Source organism: Homalodisca vitripennis, chromosome 3, assembly GCF_021130785.1.
Source record: "Homalodisca vitripennis isolate AUS2020 chromosome 3, UT_GWSS_2.1, whole genome shotgun sequence".
Classification (NCBI taxonomy): Eukaryota; Metazoa; Arthropoda; class Insecta; order Hemiptera; family Cicadellidae; genus Homalodisca; species Homalodisca vitripennis.
This window is the reverse complement of record NC_060209.1, coordinates 186592117-186611561: the sequence shown is the minus strand read 5'-3', so window position 1 is coordinate 186611561 and position 19445 is coordinate 186592117. Positions and strand designations below refer to the sequence as shown.

Here is a 19445-nt window from a genome sequence, read left to right as displayed (position 1 = left end):
GTTTAAAGCTCGTATCAAACACGTTTGAAGCTGGTTGCGTTTGTGTACACAAAGCAGTGAAGTGATCAGCATCGAACCAAACAAAAGATTATCAGAGATTTTGGCCGTCACGCGTGGCGAGTTGCCCATGTCCGGCTAAATATAACCCGTTGGATATAAAAACAGCGTTTTGCACTTATACGTCTATTCACCCTCTTTTATGTGCGGTATTTGTATGTACTCATGGCATGTAATTGTGTGTTCAAACATTTTTATTTTTTACTGATTGTTTTGCACTTGTTCCAGATTGTTCGAGCACCTTCATGATTTACTACCAATTTAGGTAAATTCCTTTAACTCTTAATTATTACGTAATAATTACTTATACACAGTAATGAGACATTAATTTTAGCTTGTTTTGTGTAAGTTGTAAAAATATTTTGTTTAAAAACACATTTTAAATTATAGAACTATTTAGCATAAACTATTGTTTAAATTTATTACAATGCGATACAACTGTCATTAGAGCCTCCTTTTCTTTCTTTCCTACACGAATTTTAGACATAAAGTTGTTTTCCTTACAGGGTCAATTACAATTATAAAAAATTAATCCATACCGTACCATAAATACTTCATTACCAGCCTCAAAATTCAATAGAAAACGCATAGATCCGTCGATAACGTTACTAAATGACTTCCTCGTTGTACAACATAATTTTGCTTTTCTAATATTATTTCAGTATTATGATTGTAATAAGTAAGAACTGCCTTTGATGAAATGCCTTTTGTACAGTACAGTTTAAATGAACCAAAATTTCGGTCCCTCCCCCTTTTTTTTGACCAATACAGTTTTCAGAAAATCACTGAGAATATGTAACATAATTTAATATTAAATGATTTTACAAATGTCACGTTTAACTGGTAATATGAGTACTTCAGTTCTAGAGCAAGATGCGGTTACAATAACTTTGTTTCAGTCGTTACACGAAGTGGAATGACAGGAAAATAATGATGTCCATAATACTCCTGTGGCGTAAAAATCGACTATAAGCGTTGTATTAAAAACTATTGGGTACAATATTCCTCTCTGCTTGTGTTCACGAGATATCTCTCTGAAAGTTAAACTGTAACGACGCTTATCTACATCATCATCAAACTTTATCTTTTATATAGAAAATAAAGTTTCGTGCAAAATTTAAATCTATTTTGATTGTTGTATGTTCTTTGAGTTAGCCAAAATCACTCATAATATATAAACCACAACACCCTTTTAAGTTAATTATATGATCTTGGTCTCAGAGGAGTTTCGCATTCAAAGGTCAATAGGTATCTTAGTGGTAGAGGCCAAATGTTTCAAATTCTGTAAACTAATAATAATGTTAGTTTAAGATAGACTTATTCATTATCATTATCAATGTTCATGGAGTACTTCAGGGATCGGTGCTTGGTCTCATATTTTTCCTAATGTTTTTGGGGCTTTTCCTAAAACTGAAAATAAATGGAACACAACATTTCTAGGATGACAACTGTTTTTCGGCACCTGAAACCACTCGTTCCGCGCTTGGAGTGATTGTGTATGAATGTACCTATAAATTAATTTAACCTGAATCTCTTGATTGTAATTAACTGTAAATACTAAATCATTATTTTAAAAATACGAAATTCTAGCTTGCATGATATTACAATCTTCAACTTCTACATGCTTGTCACTCGTACTATGGATTTCTAGGAGTCTTTATTATTAAAAGTTACAACTTAAAAAATCACATTGATAATTTAAGAGACTAAGTAGAGGTACCTTTGCTTTAAAACGCCTCGTTGTGTTTTCAAAGTGGGATATATTGTTTACAGAATGTTATGGAATAATATTCCTCTTTTTCACCTATGCAGTCAATATTTGGATTCCTAAACGTGTTCGAATTAAGCTCATATTTAGACTCTAATAATCCAAAGTCTCGTAAAAAACAAAAATGTGGCACATTATAAGATTCCCAAAATTGTGTTTAAAATGTAGATCCAATAGGGTAACAAAGATAGGCGAAACGAAAAGTCCATAACAACACGTAAGGATCATAGAAAAGACGAGAAAGGGGTAACAGAACATTCAAAATTGTGCATCATTGTAAGTCGAAGACCATCGTATGAATAGGGATTTATCCAAAATAAAACATCGGGAATCTCTTCTTTTAAAGGAAATTAATCCAGACTTCATACATTAAATTGGCAAACAAACTATTCAGTCGACTCTTAGTAGAAAATAGATCACTTTGGTTCCTATTCTGAAAAAAGAAAACTAATAAGTAAACCAAAGCATCAAACAGATTAGACATTTATAATAAACCAATGCGCACTCACAGTATGGTTTTAAGAATTTAATATAGAATGATTCAATGATAAAAAATACCCAAAATCCCTCTTTTTGCTGCCATCTTGTTTTTGCCGTGACGATTGCAATTTACGATTGGCGTCTGGTCAGTTCTAAGTGGTTGGTTGTGGGTAAATACAGGCCTATTGTGGCATGTATTCTGTAGTTCACATTTAGTAATTAGTTTTGTTTTGTTTTCAGTTCATGTTTTAGAGTTAGTGGAGTTGACACTCAGAATGGTGAGTGCCCTGGATGGTTGAGATTCCTGAAAATGCTCTGGTACGATTTTTTTATTTTAACTTAGCTTGTAGTTATGTGTTAGGTTAGTTATTCACCTGAGGAAGAGATTTTATTGCAGATCTCGAAACGTAGTGTTACAATCACTGAACGATAGCTAATGTCCGAAAAAAAAAATTATGTTTCATTCACAACCCTTTCATTATTAAAAACAAACTTCAAACAAGGAAAGGAGAATTTGGTACTCGGCGAGGACTGTACGATACATAAGGGAGCTGGATAGACATTAATAAACAGTAATGTGTACAATGCTCATTTCTGACTTTATTAGCATTTAATGATATTGTTGTGGTAAATATAATACGTTTAATTAATAGATAAATATAATATCATCTTAACTCTGTGGAGTGAAAAGTTTTCAATTTTAAGTTCGGAATTTCCGTTCTACGTTTTAGCAGTAGATAGGAACAGAATAAACTATTCAACCAACAGGATCTGACGGAATTCGTTATTAGCTAATTTTAACTTCTACAATAAAGTTTGCAACGAATCTTTGTTTTAGTAATGTGCACTATTGACTAGTTTGTCGCTATTCAGAGGAAAAATCAGTCATTCATCTAATATTAATCAAAGCTAGTGCGACTTAAAATTCTGATAACTGGTTAAATCTTTAATGACATATTTCTGTGGTAAGTGGTGTTTTAGCTCACTTCATAAATTCGTTTTCATATATTTAATGTTTAATACCATGTGTAGTTGCGATAAATTGGGCTACTCATATGGATATTCTCTTAATAAGAGTGAGCTGTTAATAATGTAATAACTATGATAAGTTTGTATAATACTAATAATGGGTCTAATAGGTATAAATTCCAATTTAATTTACAGCTGAAGTAAATTCTAGTATGTTAAACAGTTCAAAATGTACATCTGAATATTTCCACTCCTAAAACATTTTGAATTATATTTATTACTAATAGCCTATACATATAATTATGTGAAGAAGCCAAACTTCCAAAAGTATCTAAATAACTTAAAACACACTTATTTAAAAATTTAATATTCTTTACAAATGGATTCAATTGCTCTTATAATCAAATTGAAAAATGTGAAAAGTGACGACAGAATAAGAAGAATGAATAATACTCTGGAAGGAGACAAGTCTTAATTCGCTTATGTTGGGTGTTCCCAGTCGTATTGTATTCGAACAAAAAGTAGTTGTTGAGTTAGTTGACTAATATTTCTCGTTATTCGACTAAACAATTAAATTTTAGTCGTCTATGGACATCACTACTTTTCTTGCTCTGAGACGAATGTACGGTAATTCAGTGAAATTGCTAACTTAAAGCTATGAATTCTTTGATTTATGAACTGTAGTTAGCTTATTGCCCATCATTGTATAACAACTTTAACTCATTTTCTTATGAATATTCCAAAAATAAAATATGTCTCAACATTTACCTAGACATATTTTACGTCTAACATAAAGATGAGGTACATAGACATCCCATATGTAAATAATGATGAGAGGGAGGATATTGTATTTACTATAATGTGTTCCCCTATCTACTGTTTTACGGAACATTTACTTTACTCTTTCCCTGAATTTAACCAACACCCTACTAGGGGTGTACTCGTATAAATCTTACGGAGAGTTATATATAATATTGCATCATAATATGCTAAAATATGAAAAGACAATCTGAAAATCATTAAAACAAAATCAACAATAAAACTCAAGTTAAATTACCACGGTACCAAAACAAATAAAGCCAATTGGTTAAATTGCAGTAGATCTGAATAATAATAGACACATGAATAAATCATGCCCTTATGTTAAAGATATACCGTGATTGCTGTTTTGAGTAGATTATCTTTGCTACGAGTAATAGACTAATAGAATGTACAATGAACATTGTGGAAGTTGTAATTCGGGTTCTGTACCACCTGACCGGTACACATCGGTGGAACAACCACTTTATCGACTGAAACAGAGAAACGAGGAGATACACGAGGCTTACGTGATGTAGAACCAAGAAATATATCCACCATAAAGCTCAACTCCGGTCAATCGTAAAATGATACTGTCGCAGCCAGCGATATACGGGGCATACTCCACAGCATCGAGCCGTAATTCAGCATGCGTTGTTTGCTGAAATTTCGTTTGATGTGTATCATTTTTACACAACGTCCTAGGGTTATTTATGTTTTTATGTCCAGAAGCATAAAGGGTAACATCGCACTATTCATAGTGAGTTTTGTTACCAAGTCACCAAAATGCAGCTATGAACCATTATATTTTTAGGAAATTCCGTTGCAGGTTATTTGTACTGGCAATTATAAGTCATTATGTACCGTCTATTAGAACAAATTTCACTAAACGATAATAAAAAGGGGATTTTATGATTTATTTGCGTATCCACGAGGAGAAAAATATAACATATATGGTATTTTATCAATAAATATAATTAAATTTATTTTAGGTTAAAGATAAGTCGCAGCATTATAGAATTTGACTCGAACCCAAGACTACCGTCTTTGTTGGTCTTGTAAAAGATTTGCATACAATATTTAAAAATTTTAATACATTTTTTATCCAGGTTTAATGTAAAAAGATTCAGGGTAGTAATAACAAACCTGTCGAGTCTGCAACATGGTTTTTATATATTATACCTTCCTCGTATTTCAACGAACATTTTACAAAAATAATTAGTGGAATTGTTCAAGCCGTTCTCGAGAATAACGCGTAGCAACACACACATTTATAAGATTATGGAATTCACTGAATATAATATGTTTAGTAAAAAAATAAATTTAAAACCATATTTTTAATATGTAATATTAAAATATTGTATGAATTAAAGATGAGGAGAGAAAATGTATATTAACTATGTTTTATGTATTAAACTATTCAGGATTATATGAGGGCCTAATCTCCGCCTTGAACTCAACATCAAAGCTTCATGTTGCTTTACTCACTTGCTGTGATTCACCCCTCCTCTTATCACTACCTGCCATCACTACCGCCGGTGAGGGTTGTTGTACCAGTGAATATCGTGATATTTTACTCCCCAACATTTTCATGTTAATTATATACCGGCATACCCATGTAGCAGGTAGCTACTAGTAATGGAAATCTCGCTTGTTTTTAACTTTATATACTTGTGGCTTCCGGGAAGTTTATATGCTCTAGTAAACAGTTCATAGCACATTTCTATTTTTATACTCATACATGTTAACTGGTTCACACCGGCTAAGTTTGGTTAGAACCGAAAGCATTACTGGGTTCAACGTTAAAGACTCGTGTATCATACTCGCTATTAACATTTGTCATGCTTCAAGAGTGACTTTATGCCTTTTGTTACCTTTAAATAAGTTGGCATGATTGCCTGTAGAGTAAACACTTTATCAGGATGATGGATGTTAACAATCGTGGTCATTTTTTCGAAGGCTGGAAATTAATATTTGCTAAGGTAACATATTAGCCTAATATCGACTAACTGAAACATTTCGATGACTTAAACATACGAGTAACCTATTGTTGATTTTGGTATAACGGGAGTAAGACTAGACGAAAGATGATAATACCTTTTATTCGACCATCATGGTATGTCATTAATTGATTGAAAATAAGGGTAGATCTCAACCCAACATGATACCTCAATAGGGAGTCCGGAGCTGGTTTCTGTCAGGAGTTAAATACTTATCGATGACTGGCTATAACCAGATAGATCGCGTCATTTGATTTTGACCAACATTTACAACACAGAAAATAATGAAAACTAGATGGAATGCTTTAAAAAGCGGGTCCTCCTCCAGGTCTATTAGAAAATGCAAAGGCCTAATTTTCAGGTGACTTTTTAGGTTTGAAATCTTTCTAATTTATCATTTTTATATTATATAGTGGTGACATGCTCGTCAATGTTATGGTTGTGGATTTGAACCCGTCTCACGTACTAATCAAGATTTGTCTTCGGGAGGGGCAAAGAATTTAGGATATATTGCCAATATACCATAAGTATCTTGAGGTTGGCAAAGATAGGTCTGTAGTGTTCATTAGGGCCAACATGAGCAATGACTCAGGTACTTATCCAGAACCACATGTCTCAGTTTCCTGAGGAGTTAGGTTAAGCGAGATAATTAGGTACATACCTGCGATTATGTGTGTCCAGACTCAACCTTGAATCTACTCAGATCCCATGGAGCTTCACCGATCCATTAGCTTGTTCACAGAAAACCAAATTTTGGCATCTTCAAGCAGATACTCAGCTTCATTGAGATTTTGATAGCAGTCCAGTTGAAAAATGGTTTGACATAGTGTAGAGATTGAGCTTCAAGCAATCTCCTTTTAATAGATGCTAGCGCTACACAGTTAAAGAGAATATACTCAGCAGTCTAGTTTCCTAGGTGCAAAGACGACATTATCGTTCTCCGTCGATAATATTTTATCGACCAACTGTATTTTTTTTTAATTAATATGATTCTAAACGATCCTCATGTTGTTATTATTGAGCTCTGGGTAAGATTAACCGGTCATCTCGGTATGATAATGACCGAACTATAAATAAATCTGTGAAGTTTATCTAAACATTAGTAGTATTAAATATGGAACACCGAAAAAGAATGTTGGCAATTGTTATTTAGAATTAATTTTATAAACTGTGAATGTTCAAAGGGATCCTAACTATAGTTATTGAACGTTAGGAAGTTATATTCATTGCATATTAAATTTATAAGGCGAGATAGTTTTGGGAAAGCCGATAGCTTTAAGAACTATGGCGTGTCGGACATAATTGCATCACTACTTTGGTCCATTCTGTTCAGACATGTGGCCCATGAGAACGTATAGAATAAAGCGGAAAGGAACCTATCTTGGTTATATACACAACAATATTATTATATTTATTTATTTCTCCATAATTATTTGCATGCATTTTCGATCTTTTACCATATAAAATAATTTCAGATGTTTTCAAGTATAAACAAGTAATTTTATTTCCTAATTGTCATAAGCGATATATATTCACAGCGTCGCATAAATGTGATTATGTACAGGAGTTTAATTTAACCGTTATTTTCAGATCTTTTTCGAAGACGGAAATTTTCTGGTTATTTTTGAGTGACATTTATTAAAAGTATTTCAATTGGACTGTAAAAATTCAAGTTTTATCCCCAAACGTGTTCCTCTTCAGCGTTCGAATGTGTCACCTTCTGTACTCTGTACTTATACACTCGCATTAAATAAAAATGTTTATCAATGTAACCTTCTAGAAGACCTGTTGCAATATCTCGTGCAAGTTTTTACTTTTTTGACCGGCGTTGATTTATTTCTCCTTATTTCTATTTTATAAATACTTAATACAAATACTACAATAACCCGAATGAATAATATATAAGATTATATATAATTTGACTTTTATTTTTTATGTACTTCTCCTGATGTCTGTTTTATAAATTAAACACAAGAAAAACATTTTTATATTTATCGATTACGTTAAAATTGATTCCGTGGGTTTTTTTTTAAATTCATACGGACCCATTAATTATTAATTTAATATATTACTGATTCATTTGAAAAGTATTATATTGACTTCTTTATAAAGTTTATTTCCTAAAGCTTAAATGTCTAAAACACTGTATAGTATCTCATAATTTTAACTGTGTACAGGAGATTAATGTAACCGTTATTTTAAGTTATAATCTTTGACGAAGACTTAGATGTTTGGGATATATTAGAGTGAAGTTTATCAAAAGTATTTCAACTTGGCTGTAGCAACTCAAGTTTTATCCTATTCTCATTCTGTTCGTAATTATTCCGTTTCGCCACCTTCTTCTGTACTTTACTTGAGCATTACCATTAAAGAATATTGTTCATCAATGGAACCTTCTATAAGACCTATTAAAATCTGTCTGTTTTATGAATTAAACACAAGAAAAATATTGTTATATTTATCGATTACGTTAAAATTGGTTCCGTGAGTTTTTTTAAAATTCATACGGACCCATTAATTATTAATTTAATATACTATTGATTCATTTTAAAAGTATTATATTGACTTCTTTATAAAGTTTATTTCCTAAAGCTTAAAGGTCTAAAACACTTTATAGTGTCTCATAAATTTAACTGTGTACATGAGATTAACGTAACCGTTATTTTAAGTTATAATCTTTGACGAAGACTTAGATGTTTGGGATATATTTGAGTGACTTTTATCAAAAGTATTTCAATTTGGCTGTAGCAACTCAAGTTTTATCCTATTGTCATCCTCTTCGTAATTATTCCGTTTCGCCACCTTCTTCTGTACTTTACTTGAACATTACCATTAAAGAATATTGTTCATCAATGGAACCTTCTATAAGACCTATTAAAAAATTTCGTGCTAGTGTTTACTTTTTTGACCAGCAATGATTTATTTCTCCTTATTTCTTTTTTATATATAATGAATAAAAATGCCACAATAATCTGAATAAATAATGCAATATATAAGATAATATATAATTTGAATATTCTCTTTTATGTACTTCTCTTGATGTCTGTTTTGTAAATTAAACACAAGAAAAACATTGTTATATTTATCGATTACATTCAAATTGGTTGCGTGGGTTTCTAATTTAATTCGTATGGACCCATTTTATAATTTTTCAATATATTAATGATTTATTTGAAAAGTATTATATTGACTTCTTTATAAAGTTCACTGCCTATAGCTACAACTTCATTACACACTGTTATATTTATCACTTTTACAAATAGATTCAGATATTTTCTAAATTATGTTTTATTTTTTAATTGACAGTTTCTGCATATGAAAAATTATATAAAGATTCTTCTACTCATTATAATAGTAAAAGTAAAAATTTACCTTGTGATCAAAAATCCTCAAGAGACATTGTCTCAAAAAACCATTAAATATTAATACATCAGTGTAAAAAAGCATAATTATAGTATTGAGTTAATAAATAATAACAATAATAAATATATGATAATTAATAATAACACAGTAATAAAATATAATAACAAGGAAGTGATAACATAAAATATAGTTATAAAATGTGACAGTTATAAAATTTGACATAAAAATGTAATTTTTTATATAATAAATACTCTAAATCAATAACAATCATAAATAAATATACGTATACATATAAAATAGGTATATCAAGAAAACTGTGAGATTAAATTACAAGTCGAAAACAACAGACAATAACAAAAAGATTAAAACATTACAGGATTGTATGAAGTGTTTGTGTGTGTGTGTGTGTGTGTGTGTATGTGTGTGTTGGCGCGCGCATACGTAGCTCATGCCACCACGTAATGAGGCAGATCCTCATCACATAGACAACTTGTGAGATTTCCTTTAAATAAATTAAAATTTGCTGCTAAAACATTTAAATGAGGGGCGGCTACAATTACAAGGCGTTGGCTCATATTCAAAGCACTATAAAATTCATAGTTCCTGCTAGTATATTTCCTACCAAAAAGTTACCTTGATCTTCTTACAGAAGCACAGCGGCAGTCAATACGGCTGAGAATGGATGGGCTGGCAATTACTTCTGTGATGACCTCATACAAGAACAGGACATCCTAAACATTCCTTCTGCATGCGAGCGAATGGAGTCCCAGAAGAGTCCTAATATCATCAAACGGAACCAGTCTATATGGAAATTCCAAACGACAACCAATTAATCGCGGGAATCGATTTTGTCTGTTTCCAACCGTCTTGCAAGAGTAACTTGATAAGGGGTCCACACTACACAACAGTACTCCAGAATAGGCCTTACATGAGCACAATATAGCAATTTCTGGGCCCTTAAGTTGGTTATAGTACTGGAGGTACGAATTAACAACCCCAGAGACTTTGAAGCCTTCAAACAAATGCTGTTAACATGCTCCGATGGATTCATATCGTGGCTGAAAACAACTCCATGATCCTTAACGACTGAACAACGTGTCGGCATTTGATCCCCAAATAGTACTGATATATAATCAGGTTCTTGATGTGATGGAAAGTTATTTCAGAACATTTCTTCACGTTGAGCTTCATTCTGTTAGGCCACACCACTCCTCGATAGCGATCAAATCCTCCAGGAGGGATATACTGTAACTCTGAGATCCAACCCCCTGATCTAACTTTACGTCGTCTGCGAACAAAAGGTAATTTTTGATGCTGACGCTAAATAATTTTAAATTTCTAGGCCTTGAAATTCCCTCTTTTATGAGGAATCGGGATACTAAATATCCTAAAAGTAATCTTTTATTTCAAAAGATATTTACTGTTCTCTGGAGCTCTGCAACCGTCAGCCTCTCTGTATGTAGTGAGGATTCTGTTAGGAGCATTAATTTATGTTTACAAGTACAATATCGGTATTTCCAGAAACACCCTTAATAGCCCTCTGTGCACTTTTAGGAACCGATCAGAAGTAGTGCAGATGTCATGAGATAGAGCACTAGGTGTGGATGGTATACCATCTTTACAGCGTTGAACTCTATATAACCTACGTTGTTTATAAATTTGATAGGTGGCAAACAAATCTACTAGATCCTTGTTACTGCCAAAAATACCTGCAATGCCAGTAATCATAAAATCCAGTTGCGGCAATAAAGGAACGCAACCAATTTGGAAACCCTTTCCAAAATGTTGAATTTAGGAATTTCCTACTTATGAATCCCTTAAATTACAAAAAATTGAAGAATGGCAATCAATAATTTTTTTTTTCTACAGGTATGAGTAATGTTCAATGGCAGAACAACCATACATTCTGTGATCCAGCTCTTACCAAATTTGTGCAATCGTGACTTGGTCAGTGTACTCAATAATTTATTTGTACAAAAAAACTATTTTTAAATTTTTAATTACATATTTTAATGAACGAAAATAGTATATAATTTGAAATACATTATATATTATAATACCAGTATTTCGGACATTTGCCATCGTTACAGGTTATAAAAGGTATAACACGACGTTTCGAGTTATTATCCCATTTTAGCCTGTGCTAGTGTGATGTGTGATTGTTATCCTTGTACTTGTGGTTTTTGCTCGGAACTTGCATCCTGTGCAGTGACAACACCTTGGACTGGTCTCCAAGCAGGTTTTGGATATGTTTGAACCCTCTCCTTTGCCTTCTTTTTTTCATTCTGTTCTTTATTTTGTATGTATTAATACCTCCCCCACCTGACGAAGATTCCGATCCTCGAAACGATTTGTTATACTTTTTATAAACTATAACCCGAAATCCTGTTATCCTTTTAAATCTTCCATCGTCAATAGCAAACTTTAAACAAAACAAATAAAACCATAAATACAGACAAAGTTTAATTGTTTAGTTTCAAATTACAGAACACTCGTAATCACGTAATTTGGTTGTTCTCGTGTTAAACATTATGACCATGTGACTTTGTATTACTATTTATTGTAAATTATTATTTAAAAGCTTGTGAACTGAACTTCTATGACATAGTGTAATATAACAATTGTTTCAATAGGGGTTTTGGAACATGTGACTACCGAATTCTGTTGCCTAATACCGAGCGTACAGCTAGAGTATAGGCGGCCAAGAGAGCTCCAGGTGGCAGGCGGCCAACGCCTTAATTGGCGAAGTGAAAGCTTTATCGTCTTGCAAAAAGGTGGAAAAAATCTCTCTTTGCTGTTCTTTGTCTCTTTTATAATAGAGGTAAGAAGGATGAGTTAGATTAATTTATTATTTGAGTTATTGAGAAAACCTTTTGGGGTATAAACCTCATGAGTTGCTATAGTCAAGTTGAAATATCTATGATAAATATACAACCTGATACCACGGTCTTTACAATAAATGAGAGATAATAATAACATTTAGATTATTCTTCCACACAGCCAGACTGAAAACTGACACTTTAATTTTGACACAAATTGAATTAATTTGTGATATATAACATTAAATATATATGATATATATATATATAATGTTAACATATAAATATAACATATATGATTAAAAATTAAGTAATCTTATTTTTTAATTAAGTATCTGAATATACAGTATTTGTACTGATCACGAATGTAAGAGTTTCTTATGAAGTTTTAGCTTTAGTCCTTGGCGTATTTGATATTTAAATATTACACATAAAAAATATGTAAATTCAAATATTTTACTTTTTGTTTATTTTTTACTATTTGATGTGCTATATAAACATTATGTATTTATCTGTTTGTGTAAATAAATATAGCAAGAATAGCTTGACGGATTTGGAGAACTCTTTTTAAGACTTTTTAAGGACTTTTCTTCTGTTATCCTGTTAAGAAATATAATAGGGTATTAGATGTCTATAGAGATCAATAATTTGTAATGACAGGTCAATTATTGTTCTTTTAGTCCAAGTCTCATCAAAATTTTCAGATTTGATACGATCACCAAAGTCGATTTTACTTAGGAAGTATATTCCAACAAAATCTCTTCTAATTGATAATACTACATCTTTTTCCTCATGTTTTCTAGTACAAACACACTGAACCATTTTATTTTCGGTTTATATATAATATATCATTGGAATTTATGATTTTCCCTATTGGGAGAAAAATGTAGGTAGTAATAAAATGTCGTTGTTCATATTTTTATATTTTCTATCTCATATTCATGTAGCTTGTATCAGAAGAGAGGAGTATCAAGAGAAGGAGTATCAGTCTCATACATTAGAATTCTTGTTGAATGTTTATTATTACACATTAGTTCTAGCAGGTACCTACTAAGTCCTCAAAAGGCTGTTGTGCTCATGTGTGATGTTTATATCTAGTATTTATGTGTATTATGTCAGTGAAATTTGTACATTTCTTGTTGAATTTTAATTATTATCCATTACTCCTAGTAGGATCCTGCTAACTCTTTAGTTGGCTGTTGTAATTGTATCTGGTAATTTATCAAGTTTTATGTTGTATAAAATTTGTTTTTTTTGTATTTATTGCTGAATTTGAATAGTGTTATCATCATCTCTGTTGCTGGTACTGTGCATTTTAGCCTCGATATTTTTTTGGACATTACCTTTATAACTTTTCTTTTAACAAGTATTATTACACATAACATTTTAGCTGTCTTAAACGTTATTTTAATTAAATGAAACTAGTTGTCTATAGATAAATTAGTACAACGGCCAAGAACTTTTACTTAAAACATTACTGAACTTTGCAGTGTAAAATATATTTGTGGGGTTAATTGTGTTCATTTTCGATCACAGGTCATCGTTAAGTGCAAAAATAAACAGGGCCAAAGTTGTGCTACCTCTTTATAAGTCAGTAATTTTCTATTGTATTTCAATCTCTTAAACTGTCAAATTCAATCTCGGATGGCTTAGAGAATGTTTTAAAATTGTTGCTTTGCAGAGAATTGACCTATAACATAACACAATTTCAAAACCAAACATGTAATAAAATTCGACAAATCTAAATTAACCGCCGAAAATTCTCCACTCCTAATCAAGGATAATTATATGAAACTAAAATATAATAAAGAAATAAAAATCCTCCATAAAGAAGATAGTGTAAAAATTTTTGAAAAGCCTGTAGCGTCTAATAAAGAAGCTATCTTGATCATGGTTTGGCGATAGTTGTTCAAGCTTCAGCGACTCAGTGTAAAGCTCTGTCCCTTGTTTTTAGTAGTTTGAATATTACACCTGTGTACTGAAATTGGATTTCCGTCCTGAAGTTAAGTATTCCAAAATAATATTGGAAGAAATTCTTTCTATATGGAAGCTTAGAACGTTAATAACATTACCTTAATGTTTACTTTTATAAGAATGGACATATTTTAAATTTATGTTTAATGTATGCCACGAAACTAAGCTATATTGTACTATTTATGGTTCAGTAATTTATTCATGTAATAACAAGTTCTATTGAGCTATTACAAATTTAATTTTACACTTTGGAACGTACTATGTTATTAAATATAAAAATATAATTAAACTGATAGACAAACGACCTAGAAAATATAAGAGATTTGGATTTATATTGCCTAGTGTACTTTATAGTTCAAATCACGTTTAAGGTGGACTTACTAACTTAATTTAGTTACTAAATTAGTTTCTAACTTAACAATTATCAACAATAATGCTTGAAATGATAAACTAACAGAGTTCATTTCGCAGAAACCTATTATATAACTAATAATAGTGCCTGTAACTAAAATAGTTCGATTCATATAGAAGTGTCCTTTTCCAACTGAAAGAACATGCCATGTATAAGGGAACGAGTGAGGGCTGGAGTTGTGTGAAGCCATTGTAGAACTAATTGTGTCGTACAGGTGTGACGTTGAGGCTGCAAATTGCATCATTAGGACTACCTGGACAAAAAGCTCGGATACTAAAGAACATCTCACAGTCACATGTTACCTGATGAATTGCAACGGAAGTAAGTTCAAACAATTTTCTGAGGACGATTGGAATAACTGTTATTGCAGATATCTCAAGATAATGGAATTTTAAATCTAATTATAAGTGCAATAATTCCACGTCCGATGCATTTGTAGAACAAACTAAAGCAAATATTATTCTAATAATAATTAAGTATAATATACCTCTTATCAGTATTTTAAAATATAAAGTTATGTTTAAAGTGAGTTTAAGTACAAGTAGTCCTTTCGAAAGAGTAGAAATGATGACCTTCGGATAGGTAATGCAGATTAACCATTATTATTGTGGCATTACACTACGCATGAGTACAACATTAAATGGCAAGATATAGTTCTATGTGGTCTAAAATAGAGCATATTTGTTTCATTTAAATTTGGATAAAAACTCTGTCTTTCAAACCGCTCACGAAGATTAAAAAAATACTGTATATAGCGCAGTCTCAAGTAACATACATGTCTTTATCGTTTAACTCAATACATATTTTGAGATACTTCAACAAATTTTTAATCACACGTTCTCTGGGTTATGGTTAATAAATGTTTTTGTTTTGGTATATATAAGTCAAAGACGTCAATTACGTCGTGGACGAACCTTAGCACGCTAGGTGGAATTTACGTCAACCATTGTTCATTGGGATTCTTAATCCTAGGTATTTTTCATAAAATTGTCTATATATATTTGGGGAAGTCTAACGGATTTTCAAAATCTAAATATGATCGAGGTTGGATGATTCTAGACTGGATCTCAAATCTTCAAAGCTGCAATGGTAAAAGTATTTATTTATATTGGAATACAATGAGTGTAATGCTATAGACTCTGGCGAGTTCGTGTCGATTTGTATGGCCTAGTAACGGATGTTTATTACAAGTCGAGTAGGAAATAATGACTCAATTCAACTCGAGTAGATACTTGACTCATCATTAATAAAAGTAGTGATCATTGAAGAATTGAATCATGTCAGCGTAGTTGTAATTTATGCATTTTTTCCGCCTGCCGGCAAAGTTTCACGTGATATATGTTTTTAGAACCAACCCCTTCCATATTGGCTGTGACATGCTCAATTGACAGCAAATAAACCCGTTTCGTGTTGTTAGTTTATGCTATTTATTTATTTCCAACGGACATGCAGTTTATTTATTTTGTAATGAAAAATACGTAAGCAAATACTAATGTATAAATAATTAAAACATGCAAAGAGATTGGATGGGCGATAAAAAACAACACTTTAGTTCAATCGAAAACATTAAATACATCAATTATACCAATAACAGAATAAACGCTATGGAATAATACAAACAGATACTAATAACATATTGGAAATATTGGACTTAGTAGAGAACAGACCTAAAAATTTAAAAAACTAAATAATCAACTACCTAGTATTAAATAGTCCACGATTCCATAAACTATGAAAGCAATAACGTACACATGAATAGGGGAGAACAAGAAATATACGAGTAAATATCAAGAATAACAAAAATAACAAACATTGCAACGAAATCTTTTTTTACGAGTATTTGGTAGTTTTATCTAGTATATAAATCAGGAGCTCATAATTTTGATATAAATATCATCCCAATAACATTTTGGTAAATATTAGTCCGCCATTACTAGGATGAGTGGCTGCTGAACGATCCTTATCCTGTCCTTACAAGCAGTCTGCCAGCCCGGATATTAAGCGGTTGGTCCCCATCTAAATCTGGGCGAGGGCTACTTCGTTTGGAGAAACAAGACCTTATTCATCTGGTTTATAATATTAAATAAGGTCACACGCACCCCAGATATTCTTTCACATCAAACACAGCTAATCCAAACCGACATCTGAGATGCCTGTTGTAATCTGCTAGAGTTGATTAATGAACTAAATGAGAACATAATACAGCATCTTACTAAATTTTTACAATCACCTTTCATATCATTATCTTCCTTTTCCTTCCCGTGTCTATATTTTTATTTCGAAAGGATAGTAACTCTCTTCCTTCTCTTCTCATTAGAGTGGATGATGAAGTATCAGATAATCAATTCAAAATCAGAGTTTTACAACACACAGTGTGCATATGTTTAGTGAATAATCAATTTGTGTTCAATTAGTACCATGTAAATGATGAACACTAGAATGCTAGAAGCTTGGTAAGTAATAAATCAAATCTGCCCGAGGATTACAGGCTAAGTGGCAATTTGATTAATACACTCCACGCTTCTATTTAATGTGATGAGGACTATGTGAGACTCAGATGTGTCACCTGCAAATGCTCACGTCAAAACAAATCAAATGTACAATTTTGATATTTTCTGAAAAAAAAAATCATATCCTTAATTTAAACTTCAAATTAAAAACAATTGAATTTAGACATAACTGTCCACTTCCAGTTTTTATATTGTAAAGACTGAATAGTAAATTTCTCATAGCTAGATTTAATTCGAGTGTGTTTTGAACAGGACATTGAGCTTCAAAATTATCACATTAAATAAAATTTATGAAAATTGAAAATGTATTTTCAATAATTAAATGAAGCATTAGTTTATATTCGTTTAACATTTTACGAGCTACGTTATTTCATTGTTAAATACTGCAGTGAATTCTTTTAACATTGCTCAAATTAGTAGTATTTACTTTATTAATGTATACTATTATGGCATAACTATTTTAAATTTGCAGGACGTGGATTAAACTAATGTTATAATTGTTTTTTTTTGTTTTTTTTTCATTTACTGCCTATGAGATTTATATTTAAAAAATTATAATAGTAAACCTGAAAAAATAGTTTTCAATATTTACGAAATATTTAATTTAACTTTAGATTTTTATATTAATTAAATTACTAGTATGATTTTACCTATATAGCAAATAGAGTTAGTTAAGAATGATTCTGATTTTAAGCTCAACCCTTCATTATTATTTTGATTACCTACCTTTGGAGTTTATGATTTAAAACATGAGGAGCTCAACACACTAGTTGTATCAAACTTATTAACTATAACAATAAAAGTCATTTCAATAATGTTATTATTGTATTTATCGGATTTGTCACATAATCTTGTCAATAGCTGAATTGAGAATAAAACAAATTTTCCAATTATAGCGATACTAAATTAGTTTGTTCAGTTCCTTTTCAACTTGATTTAATAAATATTCATTAACATTATCCCAAATTATTTTATTGTGTAAAATACCAAGGATCGGTTCTGAAACCATTACCCTATAATTGACATTTGTTACAATCTGCTCGAGCGGGTTATTTAAAATGTCGGACCATAAAAAAATGATCATATAGGCAGAGACGTTTCATGCTTTGGTGTGTTTAAATTAATGTCCTCAACATACATTTCTTCTACTAATCCCGATTAAGGAAGATTTATTTACTTACACGCTGGAGAATCAGTAAAATTGGATCTGCTTCGTGTTAACTAATCTTAAATTATGTTAAATCGTTCGAATTTAACCAATCTGGTTGCAAGCTGCATTGATGTGAACATTTATTTTCTTACTTTAAATCGAATCTTAATAAATAAATTTCTTTATAAGGCAGTGACGATATAGGCTACAGAAGAAAAATTTATTGATTAAGCGTTAGCGAACATATCACTGAAGGGTCTGAATATCCGCTCGATGTCGCGAAAGCAAACTGATATATAGATTTTAAATTCTGAAGGAAACTTCATTTCTATATAGGGTATTCACAAGAGGGTGTCACAAACTGATAACTCTCAACTGTGACATGTTTGGCGCTCCCGGCTTGCGCAAGTGTATCTTCAAAGTTGTCCTGCTTAGTTATACGTTTACGAATTAATTTCGTTGGAATAAGTGCCGTTCGAATTTTTTCAATTTCTAAATAGTTAGTATCGTAAGATTTGTAGCCTATGTAAAACAACTGATGTTTATCAAAAGACGAAATGTTTGCTTTTTCTATTTAAACGTAAGTGCTAAATTTGGTTGTTTTCATATAAATAGTTATAGAAATAATATTTTATTAAAATAAAATACAAAGTGCCGGCTACTGGCTAAACGAGACAATTTTAGAACTATGTTTATATGTCAATTTTTGTTTTAAATGATGAATACTATCACCGACAAAGGTTTGTGACTCCCTTTTGTGAACACACTGTATAAACTACACTGAGTCCAACGATCGATGGTGCAATTTACTCAATAGAAATTGGTGGATGGTTAGCGAAGTAGAATAAATGAATGTATAAACAAACTTATTACAACCGTATATAATAATTAACATGTGACGTAGTATAACATGTAGCCTAACTATCCGCAAGATATTTCGTGAAAGATTTCACTTTTAGAATTCAAATTGTTCATCTTAATTGCTACACATACAACAATTTTAATGTGGTTCATGACCATCCATAAGGTTTAGCTAAGCGTTATTAAAACCTACCATCCAGTAGGCTGGCATAATATCCTTTTTGTCTGTCGGGAAGACTTCGTTATTACCTATCTGTCCTTACAGCATTTCAAGAATTGGCACA

The 19445-nt window shown here is 31.4% G+C and overlaps 1 protein-coding gene across 1 annotated transcript in view; it reads left to right on the top strand.

Annotated features, from left to right (window-relative positions):
* The window catches only part of LOC124358513 (fat-like cadherin-related tumor suppressor homolog), a 733849-nt gene that overhangs the window by 64071 nt on the left and 650333 nt on the right, over positions 1 to 19445 (top strand). The window contains 1 exon segment of the mRNA XM_046810807.1: positions 286 to 322. The gene's annotated coding sequence lies outside the window, so the exon portion shown is untranslated.